Genomic DNA, 12,465 nt, shown 5'->3' on the forward strand with positions numbered 1-12,465 from the left:
GCCATGTCTAAATGTGATTTTTGTACGTGTAACATTTTTAAAATAATGTTACTATCTTCATATATGTATCTACAATAATTACAGTGACCACATTTCTTAGTGCCTACTTTTTTCACAGTATCTAGTTTATTGTAGTTATATTTTGTTTCTATAATTCTTTTCAAGCTGTTTCCTGCTTTGTAGACGAATTGTGGCCTATTCGGTATCCTTTCTTTTATTGCTAAATCACTTGTTAGTATATTCCAATTTTTAGTGATTGTACCTTGAATTTCCTTAGTATATTTTCCATATTTAAATATACATGCTTTCTTATACTCATCACTCTTGACCATTTCGTCCTTCTTACTCTGTATTCCTATTCCTATAAGCGGTGTATATTTTTTACCCCATTCTTGTGATACATATGTTGTGATATCCCTCACCATGTCAACTGGATATCCCTTTTCTATAAATAAGTCTCCTATGAAGGACAATTCCTTTTCCATATTTTCCTTTTCTGATGTCATTCTTGCCACCCTTATACACTGGCCTTTGACTATATTGCGTTTTACTTGATATGAGTGTGCAATATCAAAGTGTAGGTACCCATTACTATAGGTGTCCTTTCTATAGATTTTAGATTGAAACGTATGTCCATCATTATATATATATACATCAAGAAAATTAATGCCACTAAGATCAAACTGATATGTAAACTTAAGATAGCTAGTTGTACTATTAATATAGTCGATGAACCTTATCAATTCTTCAACATTTCCTACCCATAACAGGAAAATGTCATCTAGGTAACGGACGTATGTCTTGATGTTATTCATCCAAGTGGAATTAAGTATATATTGTTCCTCCCAATCCAAGAGTACTAAATTGGCGTACATGGGGGCGCAGGCAGCACCCATCGCCACACCATTACTCTGTCTGTAATATTCTCCTTCAAAATAGATATAGTTGTTGTCCAATACTATATCCATGAAGGAAGTAAGTAGGGTGATTTCCTCTTGGTCTAATCCACTATACTTGCATATACTATTGATAAAGCTGTTAAGTCCTTCATATTTAGGAATGCATGAAAATAGGTCCTGTATGTCAATAGTCACAAATATACTATCCGGACTCCATAACTCATTCTTAAATATTCCCAAAAATGCCCAAGAGTCTTTCATAATATGTTCCACTGTATTGTATATGTGTTTTAACCTATTATCCACAACTTTACCAAATTTAAAGGTTTTACTCGAACTCCCTGATATAATTGGTCTAAACGGGGGATCAAGTGGATTTTTATGTACTTTAGGAATTCCATTTATAGTTGCTAATATGGGGAATTCCACCCTAAGGTACTTATATAGGTCTTCATCAATCCTATTATCTAGCAGAAATTCTTCTAAGTAAGAATCAATTCTACTGTGTGCTATATTTACTTGGTTCAAGGAGGAGACTTCGTATTGCACACTGTTGTTTAATATCTCAAACATCTTATTGCTGTATTTCTCTTGATCGTACAATACTATGCCTCCCCCTTTGTCTGCTGTCATGATCCTGATTTTGTTTACACAAAGTTTCTCTAGGATGGTATGTACCTGTTCTAGTACCAAGTGATCACATCTTTTATATTTATACTTGTTATATAATTTATAAATTTCTTTATAAATCACATTTTCATATGCTTCTATTGTTTTAGCCATAGGTGGAGTAAAAGCACTTTTTTTCCTATATAGGACATTTTGAAAAAAATATCTTTTTTTTATATTAACTATATTCTATAGGAAGTTGGCTTATTAGAAATATTTACAGTTTTGTTTTAACTTTTAAATACACAAATATATGACAATAATTGCAAGTTATATTGCACATTGTTAGTTTTTAAGTATATGTGTTTCTAAGGACAAAATGATAGATATAAATGTATTATATGTATTTATTTTTAATTGGAAAGATATTTGCATATGAAATTGTATGATTGAAGAAAATGGCAGGCTTTTGGGTATATAATGGGGAGAATTTTTAGTATGATTGTTCTGAGGAAGTCTAGTTACCTAGATGAAAGCGCTAAACCTCCTTATTCATCTTCGTATGGTTGAGAAATAAAGGAAACTACTGCTTGGATTCATGCTGTCCTGTTATTTGGTGCTTTTTGCATTATTTCTGAGTTATGTTCTATTTATTGTTGTGGTGAGGTTTAGTTCACTAGACAGCATGGCTCACAGTGACTTGGATTTCTTTAGGTGGAGCATGTCCATCAATTCTGAGTTGGACATGGCTTTGTAAGTCAGGCAGAGATCACTTCTGAGTAAGCGATATGCCACTGAGTACAGCCAGAGTTTTTTCAGTTGGGCTGCATAGGACATTGAATAACAGAAATTAGATACTTAGTTACTCTTGGCAGTTGAGAGGTTGGCCACTACTCCTTTTTATGATAATGTCATCTTTGTTACCATTGATGTCCTGAATCTTTTTACGGTTATTCCATATTATGACAGTTTGAATAGTTTTTCATACACCCGTCCCTGTTCCCCGAGTGGGGCTTTGATTTTGATGTGTGTGCTGTCTATAGCCCCTAAATCTAGGACTTCAGGGAAGTGTGCTACAGGGTAGAAATCCTCCACAGTTGCTCTTCTGTCCTCGGGCGTATGGGGAAACTGTATATAATCACTGGTATGTTGTAGCATAACATTCAGGAACTGATGTAGTATACTGAATGCTGATGCCTGTGGCATCCCAGCATATCCCCTGTTGGCCTCTGAAAGGTTCCTGTAGCTAATATTCTAAGTGCTACACATACATTAGTCTCCACAGGTATTTTTCCCCCTTAGTTTGCCCTTGCTGTCAGTTGTGGATGACATGACAGAGGTTACAGAGTTCCTGTAGTGTGTCTCAATCCACCCAATAGTGTTCTACAATTTCCACATCATGCAGACCATAGAAAGTTAAACAGGGTCTAAACACCATTCTCCTTCTTGGCCGAAGTGTTTAAGCAGTAGCAGCATAGACTTTTATAAAAGGAACTCCAGCCCCTAACATTGTTTCTGCATACAGAAGTTTCCATGGCTATATTCCAATAAGTTTTGGAATTTGCAGGGGAAAACCTACACAAATGTTTTTTGCTTGTTAAATATCTCCACCATCTTGGATTGGTTGATTAGTATACAATTCAGCTGCTTATGTTGCATTAGCATGCTACAATGTTTAACGTGTTTGGGCAGCTCTACGTACCATGTAGAGCTGCTTACTAAATACAAAATAGTGCGCTACCATGTGCACGTCACACCACACATGCACACAGACTTAGCGGACTGTGTAGCCTTTACTGAATATGCACCCATGTCTACATCTGAATGACATAAAGCTTTTCTTGTCTGTCTCATCATTCATCGTCAGAGAGGTCAGCATAAACACTTATTCAAATGTTTAATAAACTAATCAAAGCCATGAGCCCTAAACAGAAATCATCCATTCATTTTTCACTAACCCAATTCAGGGTTACAAGGGAGCCAGTGACTATCCTCGCACTTACTATGTGCAAGTAATAGAAAATAATTCTTGGTCAAAATCCAGGCTATATGTGCACATTCTCACACATGCATGCTCATGCATGCGTGCATGCATGCACACGCACGTGTACACACACACACACACACACACACACACACACACACACACACACACGGCAAACACACTTATTGCAAATCCCACATAGACACAGGGAGAAAAGTATTCCAGCTGAGAAAAGAAATGGATAAACAAACATTGCAGGGAAGCAAAAGTAACTGCTGTGGCACTCTACTACACACAAAACAGCTCAAACAGACCATTTCCTACTAGCATAACAGAATCCAGTTCATACAACCATCAATTCATCTGCAGTAATTCTGCTAGTGAACAAAAGTTTAAAGATAATCCAGTGCTCAGAGAATAGTACAGAACAAACAGCATGCAGTATGAACAGATGAATAACAGGTCAGACAGAAGCATTGCTGCAGGGCAGTATGTACTGACATCTGATTACAGAACCAGCAAATAGAAACTGAGCCATGTACTTTCAGGATCAAGGCCTCTGAAATATTTCAATTATGTGGGAGGTGTTACATGAAGACATTATACAGACCAGATCTGTAATGCACATTTGCAATGGGGTACACAGCCGCTACAAGGGGAAAGAGCTCTGACAGAGTGCTAGGTGACCAGTGCCATCTTCCAGGATAGACTAATGACTGGATCTATAATCACAGGTAGGTGAATGATAACAGCCAATCCTGGTGATGGATGAGTCATCACAGCCAATCCCAAATATGGCTAGGAGACATCAGCAATAGTTCCAGAAAGATAGACAACCACTGGCCACAAAATTAGAATGAGGGATGATCAGCTCATAGTCCTTAGAAGACTGGAAAACTAACTAGTAGCAGATATTCTGATAAATAACCATTTGGGCTGTCTATAGTCTGAAGATAAAAATGCTTAACAAAAAGATCCCCAAAGGAGGACTGTATTGCAAAGGTGGCCATGTCCCTTCTCAGGCCCAATGTGACTACGTAGTCTGTTCGCATCATCTAAAGGAACAGGCTCAGAAACTAAGCTTGTAAGTGAGGTAAAGTATATACTGAACTATAAATAAAAAATACATAAAAAGTCAAATATCAGTTTATAATAATAGAATAGTAGGGTAAAAAAAGTCACTTAAGTATTTTAGTTACCAGCATAACAAATGCATAAGTATTAATAAATGTACAGATAACTGTAAACGGATGCAATTATCATTGCATGTAAAAAGATGGAACTAACTTGAAAACGTGTATGAGAAGGTAGTGGCTTTCGAATTAAGGCCCACAGAGAGGTCTACAGCCAGCACAAAGTTCTCCAGCGTGGCTTTGGGAAGGACCAAAGTATTATTATAGCAGTGATTCCTTTACTAGTAGCATCTACAGGGCTATGGCAAAGACATTAAGTGATCTTTTTAAAGCTTTGATTCAATCAATCATGAAATGTTTTATAATTAATAACCTTGCATAAATTAGATTCCACATCCCCACTCTGATTTTCTAGCTATCTGTTTAAAAGACCATGTTGGGAATTCAATAAGGCCTACATAGAGTGATTTGCCATGTAGGCATAGTGGCATGTCCCAAACATGGAAACCAGTCGCCGAGAAATCCAATAAACAGAGAAGGGGGGCATGCATGAGTGTGCGGACACGGAAGTGTCCGTGGAATGCAAATCACCTCATAAGCTGGTGAAACCCATGCAAATGAGGGTGATTTTTAATCCAATAAGCAGAAAGCCACCCATGTAGGTGCCATGTTGCTGTCAGAAATGTACACGGAAAAAAACGTGTACAGAAATGAAAAATTTAAACAGGGGCTATAAAAGCCCAAAAAGAAAGTTGGATATTGCAGGATTCTTCTTCTTCTTTCGGCTTTTTCCCGGTTAGGGGTCGCCACAGCGGATCACCTTGTCCGCACATTAATTGGCAGTGGAGTTTTATGGTGTCGAGTTGCCAGCCCGGCGCCCAACCTTCCACAGAAGGCACACTCACATGCACACCTAGGGCCAATTTAGAGTATCCAATCCACATGCAGCATGTCTTTGGGATGTGGGAGGAAACCGGAGCACCCGGAGGAAACCCACGCGACCACAGGGAGGACATGCAGACTCCGCACAGAAGGCACCCCAGCCGAGGATCGAACCAGAGAACCTCTTGCTGTGAGGCGGCAATGCTAACCACTGCACCACCGTGGCCGCCCAAAGTTGGATATTGCAGGATATTGCACCATATTCATGAATATTGCCAAAACTATGACCAGTGAGTCCAAAAAGCAATGCAAATCATTAAAAATATATATATTTTTAATACATATATAACATTTGCACAGTATGCAGCAACACGCAAGCATGCCATTATATGCCAAAAAAAAAAAAATTAATTAAAATGTTGAAAACCTGAAAATAAGACATTTGCAAAAATAATGCATTATGGTGCCCTGCATGCAGACTGTACAATGGCAGGTGTCAGTGGTTGCTAAGGAGGCAGGCCCTGGAGTAGTGAAGTATCCAGGGTATATTCAAGTAGTTGTATGCAAATGAGCTGGGGTTTTCGAATAGCAAAAAGGGCTACTGTATCCACAGATACAACCCGTGGTAGGGCAAGAGCCATGTAGGTAGTAGTAGAACAAATAGCTGACATCAAAAGGGGGTGTGTCATGCTATGTTTAAGCAGATTGGAGCTCAGTGGCACCTGTTTGCACTCAGCTAAGCACACTAAGCACAGCCAAGCGGGGGGGGGGGGTGTCCTGTGCTGCTAAGCTGTGTTTAGCCCAATTCATATTTTAGCTGGTTTAAGCTAAGCTGAGCATGCTAGTGCATTGAGGTGTGTCCAGACTGCTCAGCACTGTTTATACTAGCACCCTGGTATTGCATGCCACACTGCAGTGATTGGCAGTGAAAGAAATTTGAAAAAAAAAAAAAGGCATAGCCTAGGAAAGCCAATCAAGTATAAGTGGCTGATAAGCCCTGTTCCACTGAAACTGGGCTATTCAAAACCTTCAATGATAACCCTGGCAGGTGGAATGCATCATAGTCAGCCAGTCACACAGGCTGCATCTGCAGCACACCACTATAAAGTGTGCATATACCCTACAATATTATTTTTCCCACATACTCTGCACCATTGGAGTACACACTTGGGAATTTTAACTGACATAATGATAGGAGCTGCTGCTGCTCTGCTACATCTGTATGTGCTAGATGCTGAGGTCAGTGATGATGCTGATGCTGACAGTAGGCCCAGCCTGAGAAGGAGAAGAGTGTTCACGCCCAGGGTAACCTTCAAGGAGCTACATGAGCTGGAGATAGTAGAGCACTACTGGGTGGACAGGGACATACTACAAGAACTCAGCGAGCTCTGCCTCCCACAACTCAGACCCAGAGGCAACAGAGGAGAACCCATCCCAGTGGAAACAAAGATATATGTAGCCCTAAAAATACTAGCTGCAAGTACTTTTCAAAGACCTAGCGGGGACATGATGGAGGTGTCACAGGCATTTGCATCCAAGATACTCCACCAGTTACTGGCTGCCATGCAAACACATGCCAGTGAGCACATATATTTACCCCACACTGCTGAGGAGCGGGTCAGCAATATTTGTCTCTTCCACCATGTAGCACACTACCCTGAGGTACTGGGTGCCACAGACTGCACTCATGTGTATATCAAAGCACCACCTGGTGAAAAGGGTAGAGTCTACATCAACTGTATGTATCACTCCATCAACTGTCAGGTCATGTGCAATACCCAGGGCATTATCATGAATGTGTGTGCTAGCAGCCCTGGCAGTTATCACGACTCCCACATCTGGCATGCATCACAGCTGTACCAGACGTTTGGCAGGGGGGACATCCCATACAGCCATCTACTGGTTGATGCTGGCTATGCACTGGAACCGTGGATGATGACATCCATCAGAAATGCAAACACACCTACCGAAGAGCACCATAATGAAGCACACTCACAAATTAGTACCATCATAGAGCATGTGTTTGGGCTGCTCAAGTCACAGTTCCACTGCTTTGATAGATCTGGTGGAGCCCTGCAGTACTCGCCAGCCACATGTGCACACATGTTCACAGTATGTGCCATGCTACACAATATGATCCTGTGGAAACAGCTGCGACAGGAACTTCACAGGGAAAGAACACACAGCCCCCCACCATTGCCAAGGTCCCCACAGTCACAGGGGGACTTGGAAGAGGAACCCCTGAGCCTGTCCCTGTAGGCAGATGTAGGCATCCCAGTATGCCCTGGCCTTGGCAGAGGCAACGCATAACACATGCACTGACATCCCAAGGACCTAGGGACTGACACCTCACTCTGACTAACATACATAGTAAAAAGGATGCCAGCCACACCACACAACCTGTACCTTACCATGTATTGGCTGTGTACTGCACGCTTCCAACAGTCAGCCCTGAAGCACTGTTCTCTCAACTGCTGTAGGCACAAGGTAAGTCACGCTTCTGTACAACAAATGTATAGGGTACTAAACTATGGTAGCATATGTATGGACCTGCTGCATGTATGCAAGGTAATAGAGTGGGCTACCAGGATAGCTGCAGACAACTGACAGCTATGTAGAACAACAGGAATTATCTGCCCAATACTGGCTGTCCCATAATATGTAGTAGTCCCCAAGCCAGAAAAAAACACTGCACTATGTGAGGGGAATTGCAAACAGCGAGATCATAGGACAGATGCTTGGCTGCAATGCTAGAGTCGCCTACCCCCAACACTCCCCTGTTCCTATACAACTGCAGTAGCATTATGTTTGCAAGGTAATAGCAGCAGACCAAACAATCCCAGGGCTGTCCCAATCAACCTGGTGATATGTTCCATTTGCACAATATGCAGGGGTCAAAGTGCTATGCAAGTCTGTGGTTGATAGTGTCAGAAATTAAACTGGACGGTCTGGTGTCTGTCATGGCTTAGTGAGTTAAGTACATTACCATGGTTGATGGTTTTCATGGTTCAAGACTGGCTGCACTTAGTATTTTGTATGTGAGCTACACCTATGGTAGGAGTTCTACAGAATGTCCCTGTGTCACTACTTGTTACTGCAAGAAAGCTGGACAAATCCAGAGACAATGAATGGACAGCGGACCACAGATATGGACAGTACACATCTCTGAGTAACCTAGACAGTGGCTAGTAGAACAGTAGGTTGTAACAAGTCAGTGTAGCACCAGGATGTAAAGGCTGTCATGTAACTGTGTCAGTACTTGCAACAAGTCAGTGGACACCATCAAATATACAGAGTGTCGCAGAATGTCCACATTTTTGCCTCATATTTATGGTCTGTTTTCATAACATTGCACTTTTCTGGCAAACTAGTACCAAATCAATAAAGGTTGACATGAGAAAATAATGACAGACAGTTGAGATGCAGACTTCATACCCATCAGAACATTCATGCTAATACAAAACCTGTTATTCTACCAACTGTCTAAGTTTGTAAGAGCAATATTAAAAACCTGTCCCTATGTTTTGGTCTGTGTCCCACTTGTATATTTGGCTTTGTCCAGTTCTGGCTGTAAGAGGTTGAGAGGTATGGACATCATGTAGCCTTATAATAACAGTACAACACAAAATGTCTGAGGACCACAACAGACATATGGGGCACAATGCTGGACATCCTGCAAAACAGGTACAGTCAGAGGTGTGAAGTCTGTAACCCTGTGTGTGGTGTTACATCTCATACCCCAGTCACAGCATACCTACAACTACATAGAGCAGAAACTGTGGACAAAGCCAGGAACTGAAGCAGGGCAGGACAAAGGCAAGGAGAAGGAGGAATCACTGACCAGACAAATGTAGAAAGTGCAGAATAGAACAGTCTGTGCAGTAGCATAGGTTCCCAGCAGTGTATGGAGTCAGTAACCCAAATGTCTGTCAATGGTTCCTAACATCAATCTATAATGATCTGCCACTGATGTACCAGGAAATCACATTGCTATGTAAAATGTATCAGACATATGATGCAAAATCCCGTTCAGTCTAATGCACTCTGTACACACCCTAGATATGAGTCAGATATTACAGAACGCTCACAGCCAGGAAATCACTCAGCCATTATATCAGGGAGTTGCTGGACTGTTTAATCAGATGCAGCAGCCAACTTGCTGTAGAACACAAAATCCTGGACTGGAGTACAGGTAGGTCTCGTCTGGAGTTCCCTTGTAAGTACTGATGGTCACACGGGGCATGCTCCTACAGTTAGATCATTTCAGCCCATGTCTGAAGCCACATCTGACTATAGAACTGAGCTGTCCATATATCTCTGTGCATACAGACAGCTATGTACACCTAACTGTCTCTCCCTATCCCCATCAGACATGATTACCCTTATCTATCAGAATGTGGCACATATAAGATATATATGAATCTGCAGAGTTTTATATAAATTCATATATATATATATATATATATATATATATATATATATATATATATATATACATATCATATACAGAGAGACATATGGGGAGAGGGTGGGAGAGAGAGAGAGATAGAGTGAGAGACAGAGAAGCATAGAGTGATGTAGTGCTGCAGCCACTTCTACACCAATTGTAACCAGTGGTGCATGCAATTAGTACAGTGAGCTGTAGTGTATAATAGGTGGTAGGTAGGGGTTCTAATCTCACATCTGTGTGTGTGTGTTTGTGTAGATATTCCACATACAGCTGTATATGCAGTCCTATATGTCTATGCAATGGCCACTCATTTTATGGCTCTATGACTAGTGTCCTCCACAACAGTGGCCTCTCTGTCAACAGATGCTGATGTCATCCACCCCAACAGCAGTGGCAGACCCTCTCCAAATGCATAAGCTCCATGGTGCATGCAACAAGTATGTAGCACTAGCGTCTATACAACTAGGTAGGTGAGGTGTCTAATCCCAGCAATGGCAACTCAGTGAGTGTGTGTGTGTGTGTTTGTGTGTGTGTGTGTGTGTGTGTGTGTGTGTGTGTGTGTGTGTGTGTGTGTGTGTGTGTGTGTGTGTGTGTGTGTGTAAGTATATCCCCTTGCAGCAGTGTGCATGTCTTGCCTATGTGTGTGCAATGCCAATACGTTTTAAGGCCTGTGGCTACCTGTTAACCCCCACTGGCTCACATTACAGGGCCTGCTGATGTCATCAACTTTAGATCCACAGTTAGACACTTTCCTGACACATAAGCTCTGTGGTACATGCAATAGGTATGTAGCACTATGATATATACAATTAGATATCTAGGGGTTCTAATCCCGGCAACAGCACCTTAGTGTGTGTGTGTGTGTGTGTGTGTGTGTGCAAGTATCTTCCTTTGTAGCAGTGCATATGCCTTGCCTATGTGTGTGCAATGCAAGTACATTTTAAGGCCTGTGCCTACCTGTTAACCCCTATTGGCTTACTTTACAGGGCCTGCTGATGTCATCAACATTAGATGCACAGTTAGATACTCCCCAGTCACATAAGTTCTGTGACGCATATGTGGATTTATAAATCCACCATATATGTGGATTGTTCATTTTTTTACCTGTTTCTGATGAAGTATTTGGTATAAGATGAAAATGCTGGTTGTTTTTTGTTGCGTTAAAAGGAAGTTTAATTAAAGGATACCCTCGGACTTTATGGTGTGACCATCTTTGTCTGGACCGGGCTTCAGTGTGCTTTTGTGTGGTTTGATTCTGGTGACTTTGTAAGGCATACTTCCTCCTTTACGTTTAGTTGTAGGAGTGCATGTGTTTGTATGCATATCCCCTTGCAGCAGTGTGGCTGTCCTTCGTGTGTGTGTGTGTGTGTGTGTGTGTGTGTGTGTGTGTGTGTATACAACAGTTCTACCATTTTAAGGGCCTGTGAAAACCTGTTAACCCTCCCCATTGAAAAACTATTCAGGCCCTACTGATTGCATCCACCTTAGAAGCACAGTTAGGCTCTCTCTCTCTCTCTTTCTCTTTCTCTAAGTACAATAGCTCCATGGCACATGTGATAAGTATGTAACACTATAGTATATATAACTAGATAGGTAGGGGTTCTAATCTCAAAACTGGCAACTGTGTAATGGTTATACCATTTTAAGGGCCTATGTAAACATGTTAAGCCCCCCGTGGCAGCCTTTTACAGCACCTGCAGATGTCATCCACCTGAATAATAGTAGCAGACACTGGAAAAACATATAAGCTCCATGGCGCATGTGAAATGTATGTAGAGCTGTAGTATGTATAACTAGGCAGGTAGGAGTTCTATCCCCAACAATGGTAGGAGTTCTACCCCCAACAAGGACAGTTTATGAGTGTGTGTGTGTGTGTGTGTGTGTGTGTGTGTGTGTGTGTGTGTGTGTGTGTGTGTGTGTGTGTGTGTGTGTGTGACTGTGTACATGTATCCCCTTGCAGCAGTGTGACTGTGTTAGAACCACCACCTACCCCCCACCCCATGCAGGTTGCAGTCCATGTATCCTGTGCAAACACCTAAAACAATATATATATGTCCCAAGAGTGTAGGACAACAAACATTTCCTACATTTGTGTAATAGCTGCATAAAACAGTCATTTCACATCAGAAACACCTTAATGTTATAAGAAATAATACAATCTAGGCAAATGCTACAAAAATAAGCTGTCATATTGGCAAAAAAGAGAAGTCCTGTCCTTTGCACTTGCGTGGGTATGTTTTGTCCTGCCAACTCTCGTGATACTACAAGAAGTGTCCCACATTAGGCATTTGATAAGGTGGCAACCCTAGTCTATCTTGCCTATGTGTGTGCAATACATATACATATTGAGGACCTATGAGTAGCTGCTGCCCATAAATAACCCACATGTATCTAGGCATGAATGTTATCCATCACCATCCACATTTTTAGGTACTGACCAAGGCTGTGGTGACTGTAAGTTGTGTGCTGTCTGTCATTGACCCACCAAATGATGTTAATTTACTTCCA

The sequence above is a fragment of the Protopterus annectens genome, chromosome 9.part0, assembly GCF_019279795.1.
Source record: "Protopterus annectens isolate FY-2018-M chromosome 9.part0, PAN1.0, whole genome shotgun sequence".
NCBI classification, from domain to species: Eukaryota; Metazoa; Chordata; order Ceratodontiformes; family Protopteridae; genus Protopterus; species Protopterus annectens.